This window comes from Aythya marila (genome assembly GCF_965140915.1).
Source record: "Aythya marila genome assembly, chromosome: 8".
In the NCBI taxonomy this organism is placed as follows: domain Eukaryota; kingdom Metazoa; phylum Chordata; class Aves; order Anseriformes; family Anatidae; genus Aythya; species Aythya marila.
Genome location: NC_139049.1, coordinates 28,841,629 through 28,860,845, shown reverse-complemented (window position 1 = coordinate 28,860,845; position 19,217 = coordinate 28,841,629). Strand labels below are relative to the sequence as shown.

General features: G+C 43.8%; 1 long non-coding RNA gene across 1 annotated transcript in view; it reads right to left on the bottom strand.

Annotated features, from left to right (window-relative positions):
• Window positions 1–5,344: 5,344 nt before the first annotated feature.
• Window positions 5,345–19,217, bottom strand: part of LOC309880766 — a 47,587-nt gene continuing 33,714 nt past the window's right edge. Inside the window, exons 2-3 of the long non-coding RNA XR_014318027.1 lie at window positions 11,068–11,132; window positions 5,345–5,624 (exon numbers count right to left, since the gene is read on the bottom strand). This is a non-coding gene — a long non-coding RNA (uncharacterized lncRNA). The remainder of the gene's footprint in view (window positions 5,625–11,067; window positions 11,133–19,217) is intronic.

Sequence of the window (19,217 nt, the reverse complement as noted above, 5' to 3'; positions counted from 1 at the left end):
CTCAAATCAGAGAGTGACTCAGCACTGCAAGGAAAAGCTAGACTAAATGTTGTGAAGTTTTGTTGAAGCCAGACAAGGAGTGAGCAAGCAGGAGTCCAACTTGGAAGCAGACAGAGTTTGCATCAAGGGAAAACTTTACTGATTATATTTTGGAGGGGGTTGTCACAGGGCTGTCTCACTGCAAAGCCCAATCCCACATTTATATTGAAACCAGCATCAAATAATTCCCTTCTGGGTATAAAACCACTGAGAAGAATTCCAGGAAGCCCTTCCTTGCCCAGGAAGCTATTTCGAAGTCCCCAAATACACGAGAAGAAAATAACTTTCCTTCCAGGTTTCTCAATCACAGGCACCCCTCTCTGGCTCCGGGACGACCCTAGCACTATTTTCAGCCTTCTCATCTTTCACCCGTATCCACAAGACAGCTGGCCCCGATGATCTGAGCGGCCCAGCCTCTACTTGCCTCCAGCCCGGGATAACTTGTACCCTCACAGATACTGTTTCTTGAGAGCGAGCCCCGAGATAACCCGCACACGCAGATAACCCCCGGTTGCCTTCCTGCGTCTCCTGACAGATCTGTTGATTTGTCCAGCTTCTGGAGGAGACGCTCCGAAACCTGGGACGAAGGGGTCAGATGAGGGGTATCCGAGATAAGGGAGATTGAAGGGTCTGGGGGAGGGCAGGGGGAAAGGAGGAGGTTACACAGGACCTGAGGCTGGAGCTAAGTGCAGCCTGAGAGGCTCTGGGGCAGCCTTCCAGAGTGACCTGCACATCCCTCTGGCCGGCACAGCTGACAAAACTCATTTTTTAGCTTTCTAATCTCCTTAGCTTCGACCCTTTACATGCAAAAGGAGTAGAAATGCTTTTATTCCTCTGGGTAATCCTTGTACAGACAGAGGCAAGGTGCAGTTGTACACAACCCGGTTCACATCCAGTCTCTGCTTCACAAACACCAAAACGTGGACACGGCACGGCTGGGAGGAAACAGGGTGTTCCAGATCCGGGCTGGAACCACAGACAAAGGCTGGAGGTTGGAGCAGCAGCTGGCGTAACCCCAAATCTTCAGGAGAAGCCATCAAGAGACACCACAACTGATGGCTTCCTCTGCAGATTGCAACACATCTGCTTGGGCCGTGATCCCTGGCTAGGATTGGGCAAAAGGAGCAAAATGCCGTCCCCTTACCGAGAAACGTCAGCGCACAGCGTGTGCTTCCGAGGGCTGTTACAGCTGTGTCCTACCCGTGCTTGCTCCAGAGGTTCCTTTTTCATATCCTGTTCTGACCGCTCTACATTTGTCATGTAAATTCATGTCAAGGACACAGGGAAAAAAAATAAAGTTGTTATGCATAAAGGTTGTAAAATATGAGAATTTCTTAGGGGTTTTAATAAAGCTCGGGGTTAAAACCATGCTCTCACCGCACAAATACATATGGATGATATGCATCATGAGTTGTACTTCAGATGAAAGTTTAAGGTACAAAAATAAGTCATTTGGTTTCCAGCAGCCTTTTGAGATGCTCCTCTGGGGACCTCCCAGCTTTCATGTTCCTTACAGACAACACAAAGCGAACACTAGAGCCAGCAACCCTTATTCATCCCAGTAAACTTTTCCAGTGTAAGTCCTTTGGAGTCAGTGGGTCTCAGTGAGAAAGGCCCAGGGAGCAGCAACAGACACAAGCTCTGGCCTCAAGAGACTCTGAAGGGAAAAATTTCTCTCAAACATTGTCCTAATGGCGGAAGTTGGCACATGCTGCAGAACTCTGCAAACCGTGCTTCTTACCTGTTGGAAATAAATGTTTTATTTTCTGAAAAATAGATCTTTTTTCATCTGAAGGCCATGTGTCTGTGTGGACATTGCTCTATATAACTCACACTAAGCATTTACCTGCGAGCAGTTTTCCAACAAAAGTGATAAAAAAAAGATATCCCAACCCAACACAGCATCACGGCTACTGTCTTCAGCACCAGTGATCCTAACAACAGTGACCACGCCAGGACATCGAGGGCAACGTTCAGCAGTCAGACGTGAACAAATCCATGCAAAGAAACACTCCATGCAGGTGCTTTGGCTCTGATTTTCATGCTGTAGGCTACAGATGTTTTCACAAATTTATCAGACTTGCCACCAGTCAATAAGCAAGGAGTCCTAAGTAATGTGCCATAGGAAATAGATGACCCTGAGGGAAATACGTTCCCACACCATCTCAGAAGGGAGTGGAAGTCTTCAGTGAGTAATATAATCATCCTACTATAGCCTACTCAAGCTGTCTCTGAGACTACCTATAGCCACCGATCAAGAACTGCAACACAGTTATTCCTGGTTTTCGATGCATGAGGTAGAACATTTCTCATTAAAAGACTTTGGTAGCGGTTCCTATGTCAAGGTAATCTTCATTGACAAACAGAGTTTCTTATTAGAAGGTGGGCTTTAGGATTCACGTGCATTTCCTCTCAGCTTCTCCGAGACAACATGAAAATCTTTTTTCTTCCAACTGCCAGGATGAGACGTTCCCTTAAAAATATCTCCTGGACTGTTTAAATACCAACATAAGGATTCTCCCAACTGAAGGAAAAAAAAAGAGGGAAATATATACAGTATGAAAAAAATATATATATCTATACATCTTTCTGCATCATCAGGTCTTCTTAGAAACTTAGAGAGGACCGTTTGGTGCACACAACAACACTGTCTCCATTACAGACTTCCTTACAGACTGAAGAAAGGGATGTTACGAAAGGGAACTCCTGCAGTGTGCCGTCCATGTAGTCTGCTTTTAGGTGAAGCCAGAAGAGACAGGGCCCTCATGGCTTCACCTTCACGTCTCCCTCTCCAGGAAGGGTTTGGTCAACGTCACTGGGATGCTCAGGGGTGCTGCATTCCTGAAGCATAAAAACCTTGTTTCACTTCAGGCAGAGAGATCCAAGTGGATGAAGTATCACAGAGAAAGTTATTTGTGCCTGTTTACAGCACCTCACAACTCACACAATTTGAAGACTCAATATGCAAATCAGTGCCTCCAAGGAACAAAAAAATACAGTTTTCTTGGTCACCAAAAATGCCCTATAGTTTTTGATCTTCATTTACGTCTGTCTATCTACCTCTTAAAAGAAATCTTGAACGTTGCCTGTATGTATTGAACTGTTTTTAGTGGACTGTTAGGAACAGTGAGGAGTTCAGACTTCCCTGAACATGTCCTGAAGGCTTCATATTTATTCAGTCAGGAAGGAGCATACTTTAAAAGATAAATTGCATGACTACAGAATCAGATATAATTAATACAGTGTGGCCTCATTCTCCAAGGGAGAAAAAACTGAGAGAGATTATCACCATGAAATACTAGCCACAGACTAGATAGAGTATGAAAGAGAAAGATTAAGGGAGCTCTTGTTCAGATACACATCTTCAGCAGAGTACATTTCACCTAATAAGTCATTTTGGCTCCATCAACCCACCGTTAATCTCTGGTAATGGTGTCCCAAGTTACTGGCTGAGTGTAAAAACGTGGAAAATGAATGCAGATCCTGGATACCTGCAGTTGTGACACTGTTGACACAGCAGAGGCTCAGCGTAGTCCTGCTGCAGCCATGCTTCCTGTTTCTATAAACAGATTCTGTTTGAAAAGGGGCTACTATGGGCACACATGTGCAGTTTATAGCTAGTTTTGTGCCAACGTAAATCAAGCCCAAATGCCATCTCAGTGACATAATATAAGACTTATGCTTAAGGGAGTCCATATACCCAAGTAAGTGGGTTCCAAAGTAATTAATTTGAGGAGTCCACTTACATTTCAATCTCACAACCAGACAGACTGCCTTGTGGTTCTCCTGGTTTCTTAGTGTCAGACTCCCCAAATTTCACTCTTCCATTTCCTTCACTTCCTCACCTTTCAGGGTCAGAGCTTAACACAGCAAAGGGAAATGAAACAGAGAAAACCAAAACAAATAAGCTGCGAAGCAGATTAAAGCCATGTTTGACATTCAGAGGTACATGGCTCCCTTTTCAGCTGGGTAAGAAGTAGTGATCATTTTGTGTCCACAGCTCCCAGCGTAAACATGGTTAAAAAATTGAAGTTTTCTAAATGAATCCTCACTTTTAAAAATGTCACAGCATTTTAAATGAATTCTATTTTATGTTCCAGTCAGCTGAATTCTATTTTTTTTCTTCTTAGAAATGGTTTGGGAAGTAGACAGAAACCTTCCTACACTTCCCTCAACCATTGGTGCTCTGAACGCAGAGCCTCTGAAGGGGAAGGTGTTTGCAGGGCGAACCACAGAAACGTTGTGCTTCTGCTTGTTAGAAGGGATGGATCAGCCCACTCCGCTCGGTCTGCCAAATGTCTTCTCCTGAGTGGGATTGAGAGAATTGCCACCAGCCCGTGGCTCCTGCAGAATTCCTGCTTGGGCCGTGCCATTAGGCACCACACGCCGGTCTGCTCTGAGAAGTTAACTTGCTGTAGTCAGGGTCCAAATCCTTTCCCAGGAAAATCAGAATATTAACTCTCACTACCTTCAGCAGAGGCTGGATTAAACGTAATTCAAGAGACATTCATTCAGTTCTGGAACAAAATGGCTCATCCAGAAGCAGATTCAAGAGGAGAGATGTTTTATGGAAGGTAATTAGCTGTTGCTTACCCCGTTTATATATGCTTCCCTGAGTCAGTGGGCATGAGGCCATTTAGCAATTCATGGGATCAACATTAAACCAGGGATTCCCTTGCTTTCATGGCAAAGAAAGCTGGAACAGGTTCACAAAGCCAATACAAAGGTAATAAAAGGTTATTAGCTTGGTCCCACAACATCTCTTCCTATAATATGCTCACACCTCATTGAGGAGGTCAGAGGGATTACAGTGCATTTTTGCAAATCCTGGTCTTTTGTTACACTGCACGGATTCCATATTCATTCAGGTGATGCTGGTGCAGAACCTGTTCCTATCAGACAGCCTATTTCAGTCTGTATGATTTTTAAATAACAAAGGGCAGTGATAACAAGGACATTTCCAATGAGACCTCCTCTGGTTCATTTTAAATGTTCAACCTTGCTTTTGGAAAGGATTTCAGCTCTGGTTCTGATTTAGTCTGATGAATGTGCAGCATGTGCCAGGGCTGCCCCAGTACTTAATGCATGTACCTTGAAGAGTTTCTATAAAGGTCATCATTACAGCATAACTGATACATAATAAACGGATATGAGAAGCGAGTAAGAGGTCAGACTTCATGGACTTGGCGAGAAATGCCCAGAAAAATACAATATGAAAGCAGGTATCAGAGTATAAGAAAGCATGACAATGACTAACCTCTCCTGGTGAACAAGTGTTTACATAGCTAAAAGTGTTATTAAACTACTAAGGCCAAAATGAAAGACTCTCACTCCCAAGTGGATTATTGCATTTCTTCTTCTTTCTCATTGTGGCTCCTAGAAAGTCACATTTCAGAAAATGATGCCATGGTTTTGAAAACTCTAATACAATTTGCTGAACATCAGTAGCTTTTTCCGCAACAGCTTCAACAGGCATACAATACTTCCATGATTATGAAGATCTGAGGGATGAACACAATTTTTCTTTTCTCTTTTTTTTTTTTTTCGGTTACACGTGGAGTTCCTCTTCTGTGCTTGCCCCGTGTCTGAAGAGATGCAAAGAGAGGGGAAAAATATGACTAAAGCAGTTATTCGATAAAATAAAATGTGCATGTGTGTACTCACATGGAAACAAAGAAAGCATGCAGAGTTAAGTTTGTTATAAGAATCTCCTTTATTTTAGAGGAGAAAATGTAATGATTGTAGGATTTTAATGTTTATGTAAAGATAATGAACAGGTAGAATAACTGAACAAAGCCATTAAACAAGACTAAACTCCCCAGACACAATTTAACTTAATTAATGCTTACATAGGACTCTCTTGCTCATGTCTGAAGACAATTCTGCCTTCAGAAAAATCAAAATAAATGTTCAGAGTTTTAAAGAGCAGGTCTGTAGCTCAGGGGTGAAACAGAAGTAGCTTTTGGACCAGTCATCCCAAACTTAGAACCAAACTCTTCTTCTGCTAGGAGTCAAATGGGCAATTCTTCCACCTTGGAGACAGAAGGGTCCTGAAGGAAAACGCCCTGCCACATTCAATCAGCCACATTTAACACAGCAACAAATGTGGTGAGAATGGGGAAGTTAAAATGAATGTGCGAGTAGGAAAGAAAGAGAGAACGGGCTTGAGGCTTATCTAAATTTTCTGAGCTTTTAGGAAGGGAAATATCTTCTGTCACATCCCGCCTCTTGCCTGCAAGATAATTTTGCAATTTCCAAACTTTTAGCAGCCAGAAAGAGAACGCTCTACTTCACACAGGATGGTAGGATACCCTGTACTGAAGGGATGATGTTGCATGTTAGGTGAGAGATCTCTCTGGGCCTTCTCATGTCTGTGGTTGTGACCACTACCAAAATTAAAAAAAAAAAAAAAAAAAAAAGTAGAGAGACCCTAAACTGGTAGTTTTAAGGTTGGAAGAAGAAGCGGAACAAGTCTTAAGAGGATGCAGGAGGACACAGGAAAGAAATCTGGTGTACTGCAGATATGGATCTTTAGGTCAGTGTAATCAGCAGAGGATCGTGCAGTGAGCCAGGAATGAAATCATGGCTTGAACATTGATTTTGTGCCACCAATCAAGCCCAGCGGGGAGCAGACATTTAAAGGGTGGGCTTAGCCTGGGTTTTTCATAGTTAGGAGCACACGCAGTCATTCTAGCCAGAGAGCTGAAGGGAAATGATTTATGAGGACAGAGCTAAATGCTTATTGCTAGGTTAAACAACAAGTAAGGGCAGACATAACAGTCTACAAATACCCATAGGAGTAAATGTCAAGGAGTTTGAGGAATTGTCTTGAACAGCAAGATAAATTTCCTAAGGCTGAGGTGCACTGGCTTGTGATACACTTGCCCAAACAGCTGAAGTTTTGTTGGTTGTGATTAGCCTGAGCACAGCCAGAGCAAACAAAAGGCAAAGAACAATTCTGCACTGCTGGACAGGTGAAAGGGTTTATTCAAATCTGCCCCACATTCAGGTCAGTTCCACTTCTCCATCACAGCAGCAGGTATCTGCAATGTTAAGCAAGGTATAGGGGTTCAAGACAGCATTCTGGAGACACGCTGCAACTCCTTTTCCCATCATGATTTGTGTGTCAGCAGCAATTATGAACCTTACTTTATCAAGAAAGTTTCAGGTTGATTGTAGAAATGAAAAAGTCACATAGCTGCTATTGAAAACGAGTAAGCACATACGATCACTCATAGCTAGAAAGACTATCCACCAAAGCAGTTTCACTACAATCAACATCAAATTTATCCTACACAGAGCATGTGTTAAAATTACTCCCTATTTCATGGCCCCTAAAATAGCTCTTAAATGGACATGAACTTAACTCTGTGCTGAGCATCTGTGTGAGGGGTGAGAACCAGCCCAAGGTCATGTTTCCAGGAGGCAAAGACTTCAGGAGAAGCCCTGGGGGATGCACCTGATGCCCCAGCTGGGGCAGAACTGCTGGTGGGGCCAACGGAGAAGGAAACCAAGGGGAAGGGAAGGAATGCAAAATGAAAAATAAACTGGCTGGAAAAAAACAAGGCCCTTTGAACTTTGGTTCACAGCATGGCATTGCAACTGGGGCAGGGTCAGGAACTGGAGGTTACAACTAGCAAGGTGGAGATGGAAAATGGGATTGCCGCTGAATTCTTCAGATTGTGAAACTGTCGCCTAGCTCAAGGAAATAAATACAGGCAAAGGGGAGAAAACAGCTCCTACGTACGCAGTCCTGAATTGAGGTTAAGGGGGAGGAGAAAGGAAAACTAAAACAAAGCAAATGCACAGCCACAGGATACAAATGTAACCATAAGATACCCTGTATCTCCCTCTTTTCTGACAGATGCCTCTTTCCCAGCCACAGCGGATTGATTTGTGTGCAGAGAGCGGGCAGTTTCCTTACTTCTTCCTGCCCTGGCCAGGACTCTGGCTCACTAATGTGGGTGTTGCTTACCTCTGGGCTGTCAGGAACGCAACTTACACGTAGCCCCAACTCCTGAAAAACAATCCCAGTGCTGGGTGCCCAGTGACAAGAAAGAAGAGACAAACTCTTCCTTGGCCCCTGCATGTATGAAGAAGGTAAATTCCTTGTGAACACACAAAAAAATCTATCAGACATACTATTTTCAGAAAAAAAAAAAAATATATATATATATATATATATATATATTTTTTTTTTTTTTTTTTTCAGAGGAGCCACATGATTGATTCCTGTGTCAAGGTGGGACTGAGCAAAACCCAGGGAAGCTGGGGAGGAATTTCTTTTGGCTGAGCATCATGAGGTGGTTCAGTTGATGGCTACGTGGTTTCAGTGCGTGCACAGGACAAAAGGCATTGCTGACCTGCAACCTGTCTCCCTTCCTAAGGCTAGGAAAGCACTGACCATCCTAGAGGAAAGTTCACTCAGAGTCATAACAACGTTTCAAAGCATTTTTCCAAAAGAGTGTTCAAGTACAAAGAACCAAAATCAAGGAAAACCAAACCAAAGCCAAGGAACCCACCTTCAGCTCCCTACTATTTCTGTCAAAGGTTTACGAGAGGCAGGAAAAAAATTATTGAGGAAGAGCCTTGTAATTAAATCCTTAACCTGAGATTCAGGTTCTTCTTCTCACCTTAGCTTAATGCCTATAAAGCATTCACAACAGGAGGTGCCTTATATGTGTGCAAACACGACGTTGCTTAAAGGTACACGATAGACTCCAAAGGTCTGTAGTCCTGTGGCACAGTCAGGAGGCTACAGAGGGAGCAGCTGACTGAGTGTGCAGTGGCATTGTTCCCGCGATAAATATATGTAAGAAAATTCAGGCAGTGTCATGGCATGCAAAGTTGTGCCAGGCAGAGATTCTGAGTCTATTGTGTCCATCTCTGTGTTGAAGATGGAAAGTGTGTTCCACCTTCCAGACTTCTATGGGGCTTTTTTTTTTTTTTTTTTTTTTTTCCCCAAGCTTTTTAGAAGAGCAGGAAGCTAAACCTCTACCTGAACAGAGCCCTACAGATCATAAACTTTGGCTCTCCCAAAGATGCATTCTCCCTCTTACAATAAACTCCAATGAGCAAAACACCTTCTGCTTTTTCCTTTTGTTTCATTAGTTTTGTGGTGTGTCACAGCACGTCACACTAAAACCCAAAGTAGGAAACAAAAAGAAGAAAAGAATCTGTTCTGTGAATCTTTACTTTTGTCTGGAATCCTTTTCTGGATGTTTATGGCATCCCATAAAGTTGCTGAAACATGCCTGCTGTATTTTTAATTGTCATTTTAAATGCCAAAACCCAGAAGTCTTGCTTATATTGTATGTGAACAGTGTCTGCTTATGTTCAAACCCTCAGGCACTTTAAATAACTCTACTGTACACAGAGAACGTTGTTCATTTTGTTTTTACAATTTCTGCCTGTGTAGAAGGAGCTATAATGTCCTGAGAACATAAATGCATGTTCATAACCAAGGAGCGAGATCACAGCTGGAATCTACCTGAGCCTTGGATCATATTTCAGCAGTGGCACGAAGCGAAAGAGCAGCTTATTTCTCTGTTTAATTTACAAGAGCTCCAACTGGAACAGCACACACTAGACTCACTGATGTAACGCACAGGTGAGTGCGTGTTACAGGTCCACCTCTGTGCCCGATCCCCAGGGAATATCAGGCTGTTTCAGCCAGACTTCAGAGCCGTTGCTGCTATAGCCCGAGAGGAACCTGGCCTTAACCCTGGTGGGTTAGTAAAGGTGGCAGCTGCCATAACAGACTTCTGGACAGCCTACAAATTTGGGGCATAAAAAGTGGGTCTTTTGATTGATTCCAGCGTGTTTCATATCAAGTGCCCATTGTTTTGTCTTAAAGAATAAACCATTACAGAGAATTCATGAGCAAATTTGCTTTTTTTCTTTCAAGGATTAAACAGGAGCGGATCATAATTTCCTTTAAATACATCTATTATTCATCAGGATTCAATAAGTTTTATTATGGGCTGAGAAACAGCACATATATCTTTATACTCAGTTCCAATCTGCTCCCTACTTGTGTTCTGCAACACACATTTTATGTTTAGAAGTGATTGGCCATGAATGTCACAGGATAATACGTGTTCCCTGAGTAAAGACACAGACAAGGATCTGGCCAATGTTCATTTTTCACATTAATTTGTTGTAAATAATTTCACATGCAATTTTGCTACTTCCTTTCTGTAGGAAAGGAAGCCTTCCTACCTAACCTTCTCTGCGAGTAGGTTAGCATAGCGTGGCTTGCAGAAAGCTGACATGGGGTATTTGTGAGCGGAGAGGAAGTAAATTAATTTCAGTGTTTGATTCAACAATGGAGAAAAGCTTTCTGCAGTAGTTGTTTACCCACAGAAATAAGAGAAGGCACAGTCTCTCCTCTAGTCCAGCCATGTTACTATGGTAGGGAAATTCCTCTGAGTTAGGACTACAGACAAAGGGTTAAAGAAAGAGAAGCTTCGCTTCGCAGGGTGCATCCCACATAGCTCTCCTGTAATAGCCATCATTATTTGTGACATGCGCAGTAGGGGAATATAGGTGGAGAGATGAAGCCATGCATGTAAGGTAAACACCCTTTTTTTAAGCATCCACCATTTTTGCAATGATATGTACAAGGGTCATTTGGGGATTTCCTTCCCCTGAAGTCTGGGTTTCCTGAGAGGAAGGAGAGCTGAAATGCAGGAACAAACGGCTGCACACCATGTCCAGCAGGGTAGGAGACCTTCCTTATTGACACAGGTTTATGAACCTCATCTGAATCTCCAAACTTCCTGATGTCCTCCCTTTGAAAGGAGGGATGCTGGGGAAGGAGATGGGTGGGGAAGGTGAAGAGGTGGTTCTGTCCTTTAAAGGCCTTTCAGGCCCAGCAAAACGGCTCCCATACTCTTAAATCTACCATAAAAAGTAGGTTGCAATACAAGTGGGAAATACAAGGAAATGTTTCAGCTAATAAAATGTGCTGGACTGGCACCAAACTTCTGCTTAAAAAGCTGTTTGCAATAAACAATGATTACTTACAGTGTCATTGCAAGATCATTAGAGGACTCAGAGATCGAAGGGTACCTGGTTCTTCTGGCGGAGACCTGGAAAACACAGTGTCACAGATCAGCAAACACCAACAGCAAACAAAATATTTTTTATGAGGCCTGTTAGAGCAGGAGGAAATGCTCAAAACCAGACTGCTGGGCCATCCCGTGACCTAATCCAGGCCAGAGAGAAGCAAATCTGCCCTGTTCACCAGTCCACTGCTGATATAAGAGAAGAAATTAAATTTACTTGGTATCATCAGGTTGTCTGGGCTGTGCTACAGATCACTTTTAGGCCTCTGAAAGGGTTAATGGGACCCTAGAGAGAATAAATACATTATGCAGCTGTGTAGGTGCTCAGAAGATGAATATAGGTTGATTTTTACAAACTTAACCTATGCAGAGTGAGTCACAATTTGCACCTTGCGTCATTCAGTAAGTGGGCCTTTAGGAAATCAGCTCACTATGAATGGGCTGACAGCACCCAGGCAGCAAGGGCCCGGCTCTCCTGCCTACAGGCCGCCCGTCGGAGGGAGCAGAGATGCTGTTCCCCATCTTACGATGTGACGGCAACAATGGGAGCCAAGCAAACAATGCCATGCTTGTGGCTGTGCTGCATCTCTCTTAAAAGGTCAAAAGGTTTGGGCTGAAACAAATGCTTTCATATCATGGACGATTCATTCTTAATCATAAATGTGCATTATTCTCATCGTAACTGCTGCCGTGCATCATAACATTGTTTCCTGATTCAATTATGCCTCACAGCATCTTTTTAATTAATACCTTCATTGGTAAAACCTTGAAGGTTTAGATAAATAAGATTTGCTTTTTTTTTTTGCATTTCAATCATAAGCTTCAGCATGAAGGAAATCTCTCTATTTCGTAGTCACCCAGGGAAAGAAAAGCAAGTAGAGGAGGTCTACATGCTCACAAGGATCTCTGCACCGAGGAGACAGAATAATCATCTTTTGTTGAATACGAAAATAATGAAAAACAAAGTAAACAACACCCTTTTGTTCTGCGTAAGAAAGGCAGGGCTTTAATAGTCTTTAAACGAGATAGAAAATTTCCATCCAAATGGAACCATGGAGTAGGTAGACACATTACAACGTTTTGGAGCTCAGTGATTAAATTTAATACTGTGCCAAACAGTGATTAGCTGATGAAGGGCATTCCTAAATGGGATAGAAACAAGGGAAGTGTGGCTCCAGTATAAGATTGGGCCTCCAGTACAGCTTGGTGCTCAGCTTTCCACTTTAATAACAGGGTCAGATGAAAAAAAAAAAGTTTAATTTGATTTATTTCCCTAAGGAAACTCAGTGGAATTGTAAACACAGGCTGACTGGTACATATTACTAAAACTTCAGCTTCAGGGTCAGATCCAAGAAAAGGGCTTAGGTACCTACTGAAGCGCAGCAATTTACCCTTTTCTTCAGCATTTTTCCAGCTCGCTAACTCAATCCCCCTGCTCAGAGTACTGGTTCCTATGAATCCCATTACCAGACACTGAACTCCCCCAACTCACTGTGCAGGCAAAGTAGCATCCTAATTAAAGCTTCTGAATCCCAGCCTCAGAGCTGGGGGCCTGTGTCCTTTATGAATCTTTCCCTTAGTGCATTACAGTCCTCTGCTGAGCCCAGCGCAACATATTGTCCCTAACACTGCAGATACGTGGCTAATGATCCAGGAGAATAGAAGCATAAATCCTTTTTAACTTAGCTATGTTATCTCCTAAGCCTGTCCAACCCAGCAAGCATGCGGTGTGCAGGGAAGTCAGCAGCTAGACAAGAGCCCCATGCACGCAGAAAGATCAGGTCTGCTTCAGCAAGCTGTTTCTGCTTTGGCAGAAGAGGACAAGCAAGATTGTCCCCTGGTTCCATAAAATGAGAAATGGCTCCCTGGCGTCTGAGAAGTGACCTCTGAAGGAAATAAAAATTTCACTTCCATTTCTGATAAACGCACGGCTCCAGCCCACCCCTGCGTCTGAAGTATCGGTACCTGAAGTCTCACGTACACCACAAACACAACCAGAATTGAACTGTCTGTGCAGACATGACTGCCCTATACACAGCTTTCCTCTGCTTCCTTTTCTTTCATCACCTATTCCTACAGTCCAAGAAAAGGCCGTCTTCATCTCATTTTGAAAGAAATCCTCTTACTTTAAAACCCATTTTGGACCAGATTCTGTTCCTTGCTACATTAGTATAAATCTGCTGGTTTTTCATGGACTTTCTCCAATGATATTCTGATGTAAGCAAGACCAGAATCTTATTTTGGTGAGAGGTCACCGCGTTATGCTACTGCTCAGTGTTGGTGCGGGCCACAGATTCTGGTGCAATCTCATCTCTTTGTGTGGAAGAGAATTCAGAGTTAAGAACTACTATAATAGCAACAGATTGTTAAAAATGATAACTTGTACATAATGTCTCAGGAACCTTGCTTCAAATTTAAAAGCCATTAATTAATTAGCAATAATTAATCACTAAGCATGTTATGTGGGCTAAGTTGGCTGCAGTTATCATTACAAAAGATAAAAAAGCCTAGCAAAAACTCCCGCGGAGTCTCTATTTAGCACTTGAAATGAATGGTTGTGTAAGGCTCCTATCAGGATCCCCCATCACAGGCAACTTCCCTGCCTGCCAGAGGGCCCGGGAGCTTTTCTCGTCAGCGGGAGAAGTGAGTGATTTGTACCTCAGAAAAGTTTCAGGCTTATTTTTACGTATGATTTGTGTCCCAGGTGGTGGTACGAGGTAAATCTTCAAGGCTTTCTCCGCAACGGTCGAATGCCAAGAAGTGGAGCAGCTTACTGGAACGGCAGCAGCTTCTGATGCCTTTGAGAGGACAGTTTTAACGAGAAAGGCACAATATTTTATTTTATGTGAAGCTAGGCTAGACCATTTTGGCAAAGAGTCCGTCTGCCTACCAAGGGTGGGGTAGGTATTTACCATCTATCTAATGACTTCCTATTGCAAGTGGGTCAGGCAGTCCAAATAAGTAGCCAAAAGTGCCTTTGGTCGAGTCTGGCAGAAGTCTCGCCTGTAAGTAAATACGTCCCCCTGCTACGGCGTGCACATCCTCCGTCATGTGATGTCTCAGCCGTTTCCTGGTCCTGCCCCTCCAACAAACACTTCACTTTATCTCCCTCCGATTGTAACATCGGCAGTTTCACCACCCAGGCTGCTGCTGCTGCACTTTCTAGTGTCAGTGGCCCTCTGTGAACTGGAAAAATACCTACTGAAAAAAAACAGTCCGGCTCTTGAGTGACTCCTTCTTTCTCTGCTTTGTTGTAGCACGCTGGGCACTCATGCAGTTTGTCAGCTCTGCTTGTCCTGCTCCAAACCGAATGCTTCCAAATCCAGCTGGCACAAATCGTCCGGTTTTAAACCAAAAGTGCAGCAAAAGATCGGCTTGCTGCAGGTGATCGGTGTGCTGCATGGCTTCCCCTCATCCCCAGCCTGGATGCCTGATGTCCAAAAATGTGGGCTGTGTTTGTTCTGGCACTTGGAGTGGGGTAAAAGGCAGCGTGTGTGTGTGGTGGGGTGGTAAATCCCAAGCTCGGCAAGAGTTCAGAGGTGCTGCCTTGCACAATGGTAAGAAATAATTCATTTCTGGTTGAAATGCTAAAAAAAGTAAGTAACTTGGATGGTAAGAAATGACTTCTAGCTTCTATCCAGCTCCCACACACATGGATGGAGCAGGCAGACCTGTCCGGAGGCAAATCTCACCTCTGCGCTGAGCAGAGGCACCAGCCTGCAACAGCCTCGGGGAGAGCTACTGGGAAATGATGTGTGGTTCTTGAAAAGATCCTACAAGTATTCAGAACACAGCTGTTTGCCAAAAACAGAACAGTGGGTCTTTGTTAACCATAAACATTTTGGGTGATGTTGTTCAAAAATTTTGCCCCAGTTCACTTAATTGTCTAGCTCTGAAAGTGTGTGAAAATTTTGACAAGCTTTGCAGTAACAACTCCTGCTAAACCAGTAAAATTATTCCGGCAGACTACAGCTGAACAACAAAAAGAGAGGTCCTGAGGAGCAAGGAGATCCTCCAGATACGAATCAGCACGACCAAGAGATGTCACCATGAAGGACTCAGTCCTTCACTGGAAACCAAGTTAGAAGCACAAGAAGATGCTCGCAGACTCGGTGGGGTCTGGATTAAACTGATGCCTTCCAGGGAATGGCTTAATAAATCCTGGCAGTTTAGAGCTGCCCCCTTTAAGCTAAATTTCTGAAAATGAACAGGTTATTTCATAGATCACCCATGTTATCGTGAAAAGTTTTTGCTGCCCTTCTTTCAAAACAAGCACACTCCTGTAAAGGACGAGCAAATGCCAATATTATTGCTAAATGTGTTTGAAAATTAATACTGCAACTGCGTGTCATCTAAAATACCCTGTTTTGATCTTCACAAGGTTAGCCCATTTGCTTTGCCTCATAAAATAAACCACAAACACAATACTGAATGAGTCAGAACACAAAGCTGACTCTGAGGGAAGGGATAAATGCCTCCAGAGGCCAGCAGATGGGCAGCACGGAGCAAAGTTAAAGGCGCAGCAGTGCGTGGCAACAGGTGAATGAAGAGGGGCTGGGGTGAGCGGAGAACACTTTTCTGTGAAAACTCCTTTTTTTTCAAGCTCCTGCATCTCCCGACGAGGCAAATGACTCTTGCAGGGTCTGGCGCACCTGACGGAGGGAGCAGCGGCTGAACTGGTGAGCTACCAGATGCAAACTCTGAGGGGGAAGGTTGCCCACAGGCTCCGACAGCTTTTGGAAAGAGTTTCCAACAGGTTCATACAAGAAGCCCTTTCAAAAACGCTCCATAAAATGCACCTGAAGAAAGACCGTTAGGAGGAGGTTCGGCTTCGTTCTGCTCTCTTCTGTGCAGCTCAGGTGCTGTTTTTTCACACGCAGGAACACATGCACAGGCTTAGCACACCACACAATGCCCCGCTAAAGTCATCAAATAGTGGTTATAACTTCATCCAAGATCAACAAGGTCTCTCTTCCACAAGCAACCCTTTGTGTTTGGGAAGCCTTTGCCCTGAATTTTATTGTCTCCCCATCAAGCAGCAGGTGCTCTGCACTCCAACTTGAGCTATTTAAGGGCAACCTGCAGAACAGCTCCTCAAGCTGGCATGTAATCCTAAATAGTAGTTAGGGGATGGACTGGGTAAGTTTTATCCAGACAAACAGAAACACTCCCAACAGGAAAAGAAAGGGGGGAAAAAAGAAGGAAAATGATACCTTTCTTGGTTTCCATTTAGTTTTCTCTACGTTGGCATAATAGCTCTCAAAGAAGAGAGTGAGGCTCCCAAAAACAGACACCGTGGTAATCTGACATTATACGGTGGTTGTTCTTAAAACTTTCCAGTTTTGTTTTGGCCAGCAACAGCACTTGCTGATTGTATATGTGATATTCTCTCCACTTTCATAGATGGCCATATACTGCTAATACTAAAAGCGTATTATTTAGGGCAATTTGACTTTTACTTTTTTTCCCTGGAGAAAGCACTTTGGGGTAGGAAAATAAAATGAAAAGCCTCCCTGTGCTAGATGCCAGATGCGTCATTTTTCAGTGTAAAGCCACACCAGAATTTTATAAGCCATGCAACTGCTTATTTGTGTGCCATTCCCATATCATATTTTTAAAGTCTGCCTCTAGGATCAGTACATTGTATGGCACAAAATGTGATGTTTCTCAATACAAGAGCATTGTACGTATGCTGCCTTTTGCCCGGATGGGCAGAACCATGTTCCCAGTTTATTTTGTCGAATGTCACCCGGAAAAGGCTTCTGGATTTCTACAAATTCAGAAAAACCAGAAGAGACTGCTCCTGTTCTTCACTACTGAAGGTCTTAAAAGAGACTTCAGCCAGACTCAGAGGATGTGGGAAAGGTGTCAGTGCCTCAAAGCCCATTTGGATGAGGAAACAGAAAGGAAATGCACTCTGGAAGAACAAAAGGGACACAAACACTGTCAGAGGGACCATGTCCCAATTCCCACTGAGGGAAGGGAAAGCACTGACCTCACCTCCCTGATCCTTCTACCTAAAATACCCTTCTGAAACTGAAGAATCTAAGTAAGCCTGACTCAGGCATGTGCAGCACAACATCAACCAAAGACAAAAAAAATCCCTTGGAGTCTTTAATATGCCTCCAGTAACAGGCACTGGACTGCAAGGAACAATTGCAGTGCTTTTCATTGTCTGCTGAAGAATGAGCAATACCTCCCATCACAGCCCATTCACAGCACCTCCACCCACAGAGGCAGAGGGCACAGGGTGGCACGTGGTGAAGAAAGTAAGTCTAGTCCCAAGGGGTTTGTTAGCTTGGGATCGCCTACACAAGTAGCATTGTTGGAAAGAAGTCTTCTGGTCAACAAATGTGTGTAAGCCTTCACGATCTCCTGGATGTATAAAGTCCTACTCACTCACTGAGAGGCTGTAATATTACTCGAGTGAAATACATCCCTGCATAAGTGCTGAACTTCCAGGCAATGATGGAATTATATTCTTCAGGAAACCGTGACTTTACTGTAAGTGCCATCGTTTCTGCTAGTGCCGTGTTTCAGTCAGCATAAGAACAAAACTCTTACCTCTTCTGCACTCTCTTTCCCCCTTGTGCCAATACAGAAGTACTGGCACTGCGTTGCTATTATATTAAATCATAACTATTGATATTTATGGAGCTTGTGAATACATGAGACATGCTCATAGGCAGTGCCAGCTGTGGAACGAGAAGGGCTGTGTCATCAGGAGCACGCCAAACCCAGGCGCGGAGCACCACAAAATGGCAGCTAGGCCAGGGCATCACGGACCCGCTGGCAGATGGACGGCGTCTTCCCACAAACAAGGGGACTTTTACAAGTCTACACATATCTCTGCACATGGACTGTCTCTGAATTCACCAGGAAAGGCATCTCTGCTGCACAAGGTGGCAGAGGAGGTGGCAGCTCGTGTCGCTCAGCGCCTGGCCAGGCCTGCCAGGCAGGCCGGGGGTCAGCAGGTGCAGGGCCGCGCTCTTTGAAGCCTCCCTCGGTATCAGTTGTGCAACAGGTTATCGGCGTGGGCTGCTTCCGTATATATGGTCACGACCCGTAAGAGTGGAAAAACTTGTTTTGTAGTCGTAGAAGGTTTTTCCTGAGTTGAATAATGTTTAACGAGAGCCTGAAGTTGCTGGAGCTGCTCTGGATTGACACTAGCAGAGGTGAGGTCTGTAATCTTTCATCTGCCGCAATCCAGAAAATCAATGCCTGTTCATTTCTGTATTCACCCTGTGTTTACACCAGAAACTCAGAACTGGTTTTCTGGATCCCTCGATCCTCCAGACAGAGAAATCTGACAATTTCTCAAACCACAGGAAACTTAAAAATAGCATTTGTTCCAGCACAGTTACACACTGCTGTTCTTGAAATCTGGGTTAGAAAATACTTAAGCCTCTAAACAAGAGAGGCCTGAAGAGAAGTGCCTCTGTTACTGCATTCTTTATTTAAACAATTAACTCTGTGAGTAGAAGAGCTACAGAAGCCAGACTGGTCATTGATCTTGTTCCTCGAGACTTAATTCCTGCATGGATTCCCCGGTGTCTAAGAAGTGTTTCACGTCTACTGCCATCATCCCCCATGGAGAGAGAAAGGCACAAGTGGGAGACACAAATTGGGCCACCGCACTGTATTTGACTTCTTATTTTCACACAACACAGAGGACTTTACTTTCAACACCTCTGCCCTCCTAATTTGACTGAAACTGAAGAACAGGTTGCCAAGTTACTGGAAGAGAAGTTCAGATGTTTCTTTAGCAAACCATGCTGCATAATTCTCTCTGCCCCTCATGCTTTATGATGGGGCTAACAATATTGCTTCCCTCGGAGGAGAGGACTCAGATGGACTACCCTGAAGTCAATCAACAGCTCCAGATTTGGACTCGGAAGGATGCTACCATGGAGTGCTCCTCCCTAGTAAATACGCCTGCCAAAGTGTTTTATTAGCCCACACAGCAACTGCAGCTGTCTCTTTTCTCCCTACCTGAGCACACTTGCATTTAAGGATCTTCCTTGCCAGCAAAATTAGAGACATTACATGTTCCAGCAGTGAGGGTTTGGAGCGTCTAATAAAACGAAGAAAGAAAAGCAATAGATGTGT